Raw genomic sequence first — 12,309 nt, 5'->3', positions numbered from 1 at the left:
CTAAAGAGGCTCATATAAAAGAGGCAGATGCAACTATTGCTGATGCTTCTTCAAATGTAGATTCAACAAACGTTGTCCAAGATGAAGAATGGACTGGAAAGTGTCAGTATGTATTGTAGAATCTTTGGATCATACTTTGACCGTAGTTCAACTAAGCACATTATGTCTCATCGTGATTTATTGACTTGTAAGAGATTGTCCCCAATGATGCATATAAGCACTTTGGACTAGACCTTAGGTAGACATAAAAATAATTTCCAAAAGATGAAGTATGCATCTGACCATAAATGTCTCTGTGAAGAAGTTACAATCATCAAGTAACTTGCACAAAGCCATCCTTAGGAGACATAGAGCGCTAGATTATGTCCAAAATATAGACTTTAGGTAACTATTTCTATGGTCCATCAAGAGGAGGCAATGAAGCAGCCATATCCTGTTTCGGTAAAAGAAAGAACGTGACAAATTTAAATGATCAAAATTTGCATGCCAAAGTTTTTCATGTGAAATTGCCTTATAATTAAAACAAATTGTACCTTTTGCATTTTACTTGTTGGAATTGAGCTTATAGAATCAACAAAAAAATTGCTAGATGCCACAACTAAGATCAAGCACTATATATTTTCCTTTACAAATTTGACTATAAGGCCAAGTTTTACAAGTGCATATACAAACAAAAGATTCCTCTTGATCTTGGGTACATATAAAGCATCAAAACGTGTATAAAAACCACCACTTGTAGCAGTAAGTTCAATCTTACCAACTCCCAACCCGATAAGAGAGAGTGCTGAGACATGTGAAAATATTTCCTATAGGGACTATCTTAAGGGAAGTGAACCAATCAAGGTGAGGCACCAATGCTAAAGTATTAAATATGATCCACGGACTTTATAATACATGCATCATGAAAAAACCGGTCATATTGACACTCTGCACTAAAAGCCCATTGTACATCGTGCACAAAATTTTCTAAAATTTTATTCAAAGAAGCCTTTGCCATGGCTATATTTCCCTCTTTCTTGTGAGCCTCTTTAGCCTTAAGCTTGAAAAATGGCTTCGTCAGGTCATCATTTGCCTTATACAAATGCAATTTTACCTTCTTCTTGCCTTATCATCAAACTTCTCATACTTATTTCTATTTGAAGAAGTAGCAGCTACTCTAGGCTTGTTGCTTGAAGGAACATAAGGGGTAGTAACATTAATATTCTTCTTTCAAGCACCCACAAGTGCCTATTCAACACTCATTCAACACCACACTACTTAGCTGTTATTTTTTCTAAACTAGGCTCCTCTTGTAGCAATCTAGATAGAAGAAAATCAAACTTCACATCATTAGGTTTACTATATGTCACAACACCAAGTCAAGGCAAAAGTTCGATAAGAATTAGGCAATGCATCAAGGGCTATCTGCATAAGGCAACTATTATTAATGACCTCACCAATAGTTTCTAACCACTCCTTGAGATCTTTAGTCTCCACGAGCAATACATGCATATCATCCTCCTCATTCAAAACCTTTATTTCCCACTCCTTACACAAGAAAGAAATGGTTGCTTCATTACGTCTTACATATAAAGAAGCTAGTCTATTCAATGCTCCTTTTGCTATGTTTGATGAGAGAAGGTTTAGAGTAATGGGATGCCTAAAAAAGAACACAATTGATGCATGAGCTTGGGCATGTTTAGCATCCCAACTTGATTGCTCAACAATCGGCAAAACAACTTTGGCAATAGAGTTGCTAGAACTTTCACCATCATCTGCTAGATTTGGTCTTGCATCAATACCCTCCAAAATGTTCCAAATGCCCTTTGCAACAAGAATATGTTGCATTGTGTATGTCCATGTGGTGGGTAAAACTACTCATTCGATTTTTCTTCAAAAGGACTGAAAAAGGTAGCAGCTAGAGCACGCTCCTAGTGTTGATCAATGTCACATGCTTTTCGACCCATCTAGACTTGCCATTGTAGTTTGACATGACACTCTCTTGAGAGTCCCATAATTGATCAACTTGTGCAAGAAGGCTATGAGTTTCATAAGCAAAAGGAAAAGGAGACCCCTTTGTGCATCACCAATAAAACCATCTGCATAACTGAAATTCTGATTGAAACTCACGAGCCCTTTGATCATCGCACTCTTATAAATCGTGTCACTACCAAATCCTTATGGAGAGGGAAATCCGAATCAGTCATCTGGTTTACAATTTCCATATTGCTGATTATATATCATGACCTCTGTAAGAGCATTACAAGAATGCACATTTGGCATGAGGAAGTCTTGCAATAAGCACGGTCATTGTCCCGTAGCATCACACAATCGACACCTAATAGTGGCACCTGATAGGTTGAAGCCATTGCTTCTAGGTTGTGTCAAGAGTTGCACTTCCTGCCCTTGCAACTTCCATTGCTTGCAGAGTAGACATTGCTGATAGAGATCCCCCCTGTTGAAGCAGCATGTAGTGCAGCGAGAAAATGTGAGAGCACCTCCCATGTCTCTGTGGGAAGAGATACATCGCTAGTCCTGGTTGCCAAACTTTAAAGTGCCAACGAACTCCTTCATCAGGGAAGCATTTCTTACAGGCCTCCCTATTTCGCCTGCCAAATGCATTTGAAATGGAAGCATACTATGAGAGGTTGCTTGTGATGATGCAACTGCCACGACACATCCTATTAAACTTTTGGATGATGATAGTCATGCATTTGCAACACAGCAACCAACAAACTCTCATATTAGCCAAACAACATATCAAGATGTCTTGCAGTTTACAAGTCCATAAGCTATGTACCTATTCCAACTCCAAGCTCAAGTCTAATCACATCATTAACCGCGTACTTGCATCTTATGCAATTATAGAACTCTCTATAGCATAGACATGCCCTACAGCATACACATGAACACATAGGGTTCACCTTCAAAACTTTGCCCGCGCAGTAATGGCTCCTACCTTCAGCAGCTCCCATCTCGCACCTAGCAGTAACGGCACCTGCCTTCAACGCCTCTCGCCTTGCACGTGGTGCAAAGCACACGTTGGGGCGTCCTGCCCAGAGAAAAGGACATTAACCTTAGAAAACCTAGACTTTCAAGCAACCACACCACGTGTCAGGCATTGTTGATCTGTGGCTCAGAAGTCGAACGTTTTCTAAACCTTCCCCCTATGGCCTTCTACAGGTCATGAAAAGTTAACTATGATGTCAACAAGGGTTTGAAGCTTAGCTTCTTTAACATTTGGCTCTTGCTTTACAATGGGACGATGCCCAAATGCCGCCTTCATGTTTTGCAAAAAGTGTGGAATTACCTTGCTTCTAAAAAGGTTCATGAACATGGCTATCACTGCATCGAGAATTGAAGATCTTGTAGTGAGATTCTTCCCGTGTTCATAGCTTCCTCCGCCAGCCCTTGGTGGGATATCCTCCTATAAGGGCACTCCAACAGGTTTCATTAGGCCACAAGCCCTAACTTTGCATCTTGTTAAAATAGCCAAGAGCTTCCTTGTAATGACTCCTAGTCATACTATGCCTGTCAATTAGAATCAACTGAAGTATTGCCAAGCACGACATTTTTCTCCAGTAGAAATCTCATCGTGGAGTTCTGTGTACAGGTTTTCAATAAGGTCACATGCTTTCAAGTTGCAGGCATAGGTGAGTGCATTTGGAGAAAGGGATTCCCTTTGCATCCAGTTAAGCAGCCCACAGTCTCTTGCCATAGGCATGTTGGGCATGTCCTGCAGTCAATGCACTCCAAGAGACAACATCCCGGAGAGGATGCCCATCAAGAACTTTTCGTGCTTTCATGATGGCACTGTATTTGGCATAAATATCAGCCAAAGCACCATGAAGGACATCTTTCTCAAACAGCCCCTGACTAGCAATCTCATTGTAAGTTCTTTCACCCATGTTAATGCTTTGTGCAAGGCCACAAGCCTAGGTAGAGGCCTTCCTTTGCATCTAGTAAAAACATCCTAGAGTCTCCTTGCCACAGCCATGTTGGGCATGTTCTGTCGTCAATGCGATCTAGAGACGACATCCTGGAGAGAATGCCTTTCATCCGATAGCACTAAACATTGCTTTGATCTCTTAGCCCGCTGCCATGGTCTGCTCATGAGGAGCGACATCCGATAGACCTGCATACCGTTCTGATCTCAGAGATGATTTTGAGAGACATAGCTGCTCATAGTTTTCCTGATCCAACACAATGCTGGCCACAAAAGAGCAGGCAATATTGCTGTTTGAAAAGCCGATTCTGAACGCCAACAGATACCTTCGACGACTGCTCACAATCCCCTTCACTACCCAAAATGAGCATTAAGACGTGAACAGTGTCTGGGAGAAGCGTGTCTCAACTTACAATCCTGCCGAAGAGGGGAAAGTCCCCCCAGCTTTTGAAGAAAATAGTGTAAAATTAGTATAAATTAGGTCAAAAACTTGTATGGTTGCAAAAATTATTTTTCTCCAGCATTGGACATGAGCCATTATTATTGGTTGATTTTAACGATCAATCGCAAGGGAATCTAGAGCTGGAGACAATTTTGACTCAATTACGGCATATACTCACTACTTAGCACACAACAAGAGAGCATGTGCCAAATTGTCCGATTAAAACCTAACATTCATTAATTATGTGAACTAAAGAGAGCTTTGAGAGCATGAGAAACTAGTATACCCGTGGGCCATTGTCATACCAAGTCTGCCATCCCCTTATGCCTACAAGTAGCTTCCTTGTGAGATAATGGTGGGATAAATTGGCTAGTGGGAGGCTATATAGATTGCCAAAAGAATAGAGTTGATGGGGCAATGTGGAAACATCTATCCCAACTTGCCAAAGTTGCATATTGAGGCTGGCATAATCTTTGATCAAGTGTTCTTGTGAAGGATGAGTACTTTGAGCATAGACTAGCCTGGCCTAATTTCCCTCGAGCTTCAAGGTATGGCACCTTTTGGTTACTACATTAAAGCAGCTCTCTCAAAGGCACTTAAGTAGCAGAAGGGCGCATAAGGCGTCTGTGACATTAACACAATGAGCCAACCTCTAGGATGTAGAAGTGAGCTGCCATTGCAAAGAGGAAAGCAGAGGCACAATCTGACAAGCATAGGTTCGAGCTTTAGAGTTGTAGCCAACAAAAGTATTTCAATCCACTATTATATAATTTCTTTTGAATATTTCAATGCTTCAAACAACTTTTGTAGAGCACATTGGCAAAAGAGCTTTTGCAGAATCATGTGGACCATCCACAAAGATGTACACATGACTCTCTTCTTCACAAAGGCTTGTCTGAAAAAGCAAATAATAGTATAATAAAATGTATGTCTAATTCTCTTCTTCAATAAAGCATGTTTTAGAAAGCCAAAAAGATCGAATTATCTTTTTGTGATCCTTAAATAATTAGCTATAAATGTGAAGTTTACATGTTGTGTGAAAAGCTTAAAAAGAGGTGAAGGGTCAAAGCGAAATTCTATAACAATCTAATGAAATGGTCCCACGTGAGGCTCTTAAATGAAAAGATTCTTTTGCAAACTGAAATATCAAAGAAAATTTCAATCAATTATGTGTGTGTGTGTGTGTGTGTGTGTGAGATATATATATATGTGCGTATACTATTTGAAAAGAAAAAGAACAACGCTATGCTTAGAAGAACATTTTTTTTTTTTTTTGTCCTTAGATAATTGAATAAAAACGTGAATTGTACATGTAATTTCTTGAATTAGAAGTGCTATTGTACACTTATGTTTCAAACAAAGTGAAGAATCATGTTGGCATTCTAAAACAAGGTCAAGGTTCACTTTGACACAATGTTCAAGAAAAGTGTCTCAGCTTACAAGTGTCACTTTGTAATTCAAAACCGCCGGTTGAGAGTAGGAGGAGAAGGAAAAACCCCACTTGATTGTGAGAAAAATATTATAACAAGGTAAAAATTCCCCAAAAATTCACAGTTGCTTGCACAAGGTTGCTTGCATAAGGGTGAATGAGAGTGGAATGTCAAGGGGCTTGATAGAGCATCATAACGTATGTTGCGGAGTGATCCAACCAGTACATGAAGTTTGTCCGTGTTTCATCATTGGAGATCGTAGAGCTAGCCCAAATGTGGTCTAAGGAAGATCCATCGATTTAGTTGTAACATCTGATATCAACTGACTATTGCCAAATTTGTTTAGTGACAAGTATAGGCAATTGTAGAAAGTGTTTGGATGTTAATGTCAATGTTGAATTCCCCCAAGATAATGATTGGATTTTTCGCTTGTGATTCTTAAGAAAAAGTATTAATGCATTGATCAAATTTGCAAGGATCATTGAAGGGGAATTGTAAAGGGAAACCACTTCAATTATTTTGGTGCTCGTGATCTTGATGGTTGCATGCAATATCTCTATTTTAGATGAGAGATATGCCGGTAATTCAATTGGGGAAGATTTTTCCATTGGAGATGTTATGCAAAGTGCTTATTGCACATTAGTCTCTCAAATGTTGTCGCATTGTTGGTTACAGAAATACCAAATTGGGATTTTATTGTTTTAATCAGTACATTGTCCATTTTTTTCATGTATGATGTGCAATAGCTTTTTGCACTATGTGCGCTCAAGATGAATTGAATATCAGTGTTTACATCCCATAGTGTTGCAATTATGGCATTTCAGTTCTTTATGTACATGTCCTTCACATGTCGCTTATTGCCAAAGTGTATCCCTCAAAAGATAATTGCAAACTCTCTAGCATTTGTATAAAAGAGATACCATCTTCAATATTGATTGCGTCAAGGCTATTTTTGATGTGTTTAAAAGTTTTCTTGTTCCTAGTTCGATTTTGGTGGTCATTGACAGTGGGTCTCAATATGATTATAAAGGCATAGGAAACCATGGAAATCAATGCAGCAACATTTTATTTCTAAAGGCAAGTTTTTTTTGACGATGTGACTATATTTCTTGAAGGCCAAATAAGACTTTGGAGTCATCCATACTGATGTACTCGTCTACAATTGCAATAATAGTGTTATCCATGTAATGATCAAATGGAGGAGCTTCTTAAACCCATAAAAGGCTATGATCCTACTAACTACCATGGCTTTGAAACTTTGTGAAGTAATCGGTGATTTCTCAAAGATTGTGTTATCGTAAGGAGTAGTTTGTGCATGAATGAAAGTGGTAAAGATAAAAACCATATGTTGTTGTTGGATTTGTACAAATCAAACATCTATGGAAGGAGTTATCACTTTTATCATCTTCTCGTTAAATTGGGACTATTTGTTGCAATGCGTTAACAATGGGATTTCATCTTTATTCGGTTGAAAAGAATGTCACAAAGAGAGTTTGTGGGCTCAGCTCTCAAATCATACCAAAAATATACTCTCTTAATTTTTCTTTATAGTCAGAAGATATTCGAAGCGCTTCGAAATCTCTATAGCATAATCATGATGATAATAGTTTTTCAATGTTCATGTCTCCACAAAGTTCCCCAGTGCACAATGTTGCTCTAGCAAGGTTTGCTTTGTGACATCTGAGTGGAGGATATTATTTTGTGTCATGATCTTTACTAACTTAAAAAACAAATTTTCAATGCTAAGAGCAAAGCCTCTATCTTTGTGCATCAGCTTCCATTTGTCTATTGTTTGGTACTTTTTTTTATAAGTGATGATGATTTTCTTCAAATAAGAGTACATAAAAGATAAGATCCTCCCAAAATTCATCAACAATAAGCCAAGTGGGGTGCTACCCTCCTATGGTGCAACATGTAGAATCTAATCGCTATAATAAACTACTTTCTTAGAAATAGTGATTCTTTGTGTGTAGCATAACATTAGTATGAGTACTATCCTCATTCTCCCAAACTCTCAAATGACACCTTAGAGCTGTTCACTTTGCGGATGCATGCATGGAAATAGAATAAAGAACAATCTATTTTGCATTTTTTAACTCCATTGTGTGAGCACATTGGCCATGACATTTTTGTAACTTGTGAGTAGAAAAGCCATCGCCCATATTTTTCACATGGATAGGTAGGCGTATCATACGGTGTCTTAAAAAAACTGTCATAGCCTTGGATCTCTTATGTAGAAGAACAAAGGGATTTTTTGGCTTGATGGGGCATGTTGCATAGACTTTGTATTTCTTAGTCATTTTAATTGTGGAGTATGTATGGTCACAAAGTGGTTGTTTTTTCAAAAATAAATTTGTGATATGAGTTGTTGGTTATTCATGTTGTCTCTCCACAAGTGGATTAATGTGTCACATTCTGTGACTTTCCAATGAACAAGCTTATAGTACAAGAGGTGCTTAAGCTCAACGAATCTCATTGTGTGACGCTCAAGACTCATGCCATCTCTATGCGTGTCACTATAGGCATCACTGTATAGCGATGCCTATAGCGACACCTATAGCAACGGCGACTCTGTAGGTAAAAATAACCCGAGAACGCCAGAACTTATATCTAGTTTTGGCACTCTTTGGTAAGCAACGATAGAAATGTAGAAGAGGCAAATGTCCTCACCTCCCTCTCATGCACACACACATACACCAACATGTACACATGAGGAGAGGAGGGAGAGCTAGGTATGCTCCCTCCCTCGCCTCTCTCTCACGCTCCCTTCCCTTCTTTTCTTTCTCCCTCCCACTCACACACACACGTGCATAAAGAAGTAATATACACACACACATACATACATACATTGAGAGAGAGAAAGAGAGAGAGACATGCATAACTGGAGAGAGAGAGAGAGAGAGAGAGAGAGAGAGAGAGAGAGAGAGAGAGAGAGAGAGAGAGAGAGAGAGAGATAATTAGAGATAGAGATTTATGATTAGGGTTAGGATAATGATATATGATATATATAGATTTTGGATTAGGGTTTAAATCTAGGATTAGGATTAGGGTTTAAGTTTAGGATTTAGTTTTATATTTAAGCTTAGCTTTAGGATTATGGTTTAAACATAAGGTTAGGATCAGGGTTTAGATTTAGGGTTATGTTTTAGGCTTTGAAATTAGATAGAAGATAGAGAGAGAAGGTAGAGAGTAGAGAGACAGTGATAGTTGATAAATCTCCTATTGCTCTCTCTCTATCATAATGCACTTAACTTACCCCTCTTTACCTCTCTATAGAGAGAGGAATAATTAGGTGTAGGTAGAGAGAGGGATGATTAGGTGTCTACCTCCCTCTAGAGAGGGGCAGATATAGAGAGACCTTAGCTTGCCATTGGCTTTTTGTCATCTCATATGCACACCTTGGGGTGGAGTGTGTGAACATGGACCCAAGGGCTTTTTTTGGATTTTGTTGAAGTGGACTTTGAGGTGGACTTTCCTCTTTCATTCAGAGGTTGAGAGTCCAATCATGTAGCTATGGAGTTGGTTAAAGAACGTGGGAAGGGAAAGATCATGGAATAGTACACACATGTTCTAGATCTAGTTTGGGTACCAAAGCAAGAACAATTTGTATCACTTAGCTCAGGAATAGGGAAGTCAAATGAAGCTTCATGTAGTTTATCCACAGAAATACAAACTCCTACACAACCTCCACCTACCACTGTAATTATCTAGAAAAACAAGAAATAATTAGCACCTCCCATTGTAAGTTCACCACCTAAAGCAACGTTGCAAGTAAGAGCATGGGAGAGTACCTTACCACCCTTGCAACTTGATGAAACACCTTGGGTGGCGGAAAACTATTGGTCAAGTCCTCACCTATTACAACTTGGAACAAGTGGTTTCAAAGGGTGGCAACATCTTTCCAAAAAGTATGATCTACCCAAGGAAGGGGGGAGTGTTTACCGACATCCATCATTCTCTTGCTTCCCTCTTAACCTTCCTCCCTGACCTCTTAATCTCCTAATCTTAGGGAATGTATATATATAGCCCTATATTAAAACAAAAGAAAAAGAGAGTAAAAGAGCAACAGCTACCATACAAAAATCTTGGTACCAACAAGATCTGGTCCATAAATCAAAACTCACAGTGACACATCATGCATAATGACACAACCCTTATGATATTTTCAAACTAACCAAAATCTATCTGTGTGTACAGATGTGGCTAGTACGCTAGATTTATCCACTCCTACCTGGGGAGAGAGATATCCTCTTTACTTTTCTCAAGTGTTTCACATGGTCTACCCTGTGCTTACCTCTAAATGAGATGTGTTAGATACACTAGTGAATGAGAAAAATATTTGAGGAACTAGAATGGTTGATACGTTTCTTGACCACGACTGATTCCTACTCAGCAGAGAACATCTCTCCAACTTTGCACAAGCTTATCCTTTTGAGCAAGATGAATATCCACGCCTAGTGACCTTCTTAGTGAACCTATGTGCATCTGATAATGAGAAAGATTTACATGATTTCACAGATGGGACACATGGTCTCACTGAGGATTTATTTATCTTGACGATCATGAGGATAGAGGTTTAGACTTAGGGCTGCCAGTCCATCTATACAATATCATGTTTCCTTGATCCTATATGGAGATGCAAATAGATAGGTTAGGACTCTTTATGTTGTTTTGATTATGTTCAATACGGGTTGGTGCCTCTTTCCACTGATGTGCCTCCTAAAGGTATTTCCTAGTGTTTTCTAATGTGTATAGTAACGCATTGCATTAGCTGGGCTTTTGAACATCAGGCAATCCTTTTCAACTCCACTTATCGAATCGAGCACGATGGCCACTACAAACAAGTGTTTCTTGTCCATTATCGTTGCTTGTTTTCTTTTCTAGCATCCATGTTTTTTTGCTTTAATCGTGATTAGTAGCAAAATGTTCAACACATTTTCTTAGAAGTAGACATTAGATCTGGTATAATTTTATGTCATAGTCCCTTGTCTAGGTTTATTAATCAAGAATTCTTGATAAGCTAGTTTGACCAAGGTAGAGTGTTAGAGATCTTCTCTTAATACCATAGAAGATGTCTTCATAATTTTTAATGGATACTTAGGCTCTTAATTTGATATTATGAAGCATTGCGTACAATGTGCTAGTGCTTTCTAGTGGGCTTCATTCCTCTTGATCTTTAGCTTAAGTATTATAAAGGGAGTTTGACTATTATGATGAGCCTAGCGAAGGTAACAATGTCAAAATGGCCCCCCAAAGTGAAATGCAATCCAAGAAAAACACACAAAAAAACCAAAAATGAAAGTGCCAAGAATGTAAAATCTTAAATTGATCTCACCTTTATTTGGTACTTTACTCACATGTATTTCATATAGTACTAGAGCCCTAAAGGTTCTCAGTGTGGGTGCTTTTCCTTGAGAAGCAAAAAACCTTGGACACACAAAATAAGCACACACGTCAACTGACTTTGAATCAATGTGTGTGTGTGTGTGTGTGTGTGAGAGAGAGAGAGAGAGAGAGAGAGAGAGAGAGAGAGAGAGAGAGAGAGAGAGATCCCAAAAGATCAATTAAAGCTCTATGTGGAAACAAAGCATATATCATAAACACTTTGGGCGGCAAAACAAAAGAAACAATTCAAGAGATGATTTCATGTGCGATTTCCATCATTGTATCTTAACTAGACGGTCCTCTAGTTATAGCCTCTAGTTAGCCTTGGGACATGAAATACTTTGCTCTCACAATTAAACAACTTAATTGGCTATAGAGAATTGAGAAGCTTGTCCATGGTATTAAGACATTTAGTGGCTATTGACAGTGAAATTAGCGACCCTAGACTCTTTGATTCATTGACCTTTCCAAGTGCTTATGCGTTTGATTATATTTCATTTTAATGTTTACTACTCAACAAGTTATTTATTATTAGGTTACCAATAATTTTGTGTGCTTATTCACTACATATGCTTTTTGATTATCCACGTTCTTATGAGAATGTAGTCACTGTGCCATTTTTGGTTTATATTGCAATGTTCAAGTGAAGCTAAAGAGTAGAGCTCTGGTAGAGGATAAGTGCAATATCTTATAGAATTAAAATTCTTGATTGAGAGAATGTCCATGGGCCACTACTATCATCAAGATGTATAACTACTATAAGACCCATACAAGTGACCCACCAAGTTCCTACTTTTTGAACATACCTTCTTAAAGTCCGAGGACGGAATTCACATCAGGAAGGGGGGCATGCTAACTTTGTGTGTCATCCTTATTCTTATTATTTGTATTCAGTTATGGACGAATATTGTCGATCCCATAGGTCTATAGTCTAGGACTGGTGATCGCCCATGAGAGGCACACTAGACTGCACACCAAACTCATTAAATGCCAATTGGCTGAATGTGGACGCCCACGATAAGGTCGTACAACTAGTCTTTTGGTCCATTCAAAATGTATGAAGCTTGCTCTTGCCTTATCTTCGTCTTCTGTCTATCTGTGAACATGGGAGAGAGAGAGAGAGAGAG

Source organism: Adiantum capillus-veneris, chromosome 11 (assembly GCF_014529385.1).
Source record: "Adiantum capillus-veneris isolate H3 chromosome 11, ASM1452938v2, whole genome shotgun sequence".
Classification (NCBI taxonomy): Eukaryota; Viridiplantae; Streptophyta; class Polypodiopsida; order Polypodiales; family Pteridaceae; genus Adiantum; species Adiantum capillus-veneris.
Note: the sequence above shows the minus strand (reverse complement) of the source record.